This window comes from Gavialis gangeticus, unplaced genomic scaffold, assembly GCF_001723915.1.
Source record: "Gavialis gangeticus isolate Ggan-Ray unplaced genomic scaffold, GavGan_comp1, whole genome shotgun sequence".
Classification (NCBI taxonomy): domain Eukaryota; kingdom Metazoa; phylum Chordata; order Crocodylia; family Gavialidae; genus Gavialis; species Gavialis gangeticus.
The window spans coordinates 44,471,934-44,472,461 of record NW_017729004.1 but is presented as its reverse complement, the minus strand read 5'-3'; positions in this window follow the sequence as shown (position 1 = coordinate 44,472,461).

Here is a 528-nt window from a genome sequence, read left to right as displayed (position 1 = left end):
AAGCATATTAACTTGGTTTTCCTCTGAAAAATAGGTATTTTGTACAAAAGGTTCTATTCCTGTACAAATCTCATGCAAAGTATGATTTCAAGAAACAGAGTTGATAAAGGTTGCAAAACAATGCAACAAAAGAATGTAGTAAAACAAGGAATAAGTCATAAATTAAATCTTAAAGAGGGAATGAAATATTTTACTTTCCCATTCAGGCTAAGTACAGACATTTGGAGAGATTAAATTGGGTTCAAAATGACAGCCTGATTTAAAATTAGCTTGTCCAGGTGCTGACCTTACACTTACAGACCCAGTCTCAGTGACCAGCAATCAGTCTAAACCTGTAACTGTACAGAAGTTCCATGCACACAAACTCATCTAAAATTACAGAACCTGGTTTAAGACAAATTTGGATCTATGTAGCGTCAGACTTATTCAATTTAGGACAAATCGGTACATGGAACTTCTGCCGACTTCCCCTGCACAGCCCCAGGGCTGGGAAAACAGCCACCAGTCCCAGCCTTGAGGCTGCTCTTT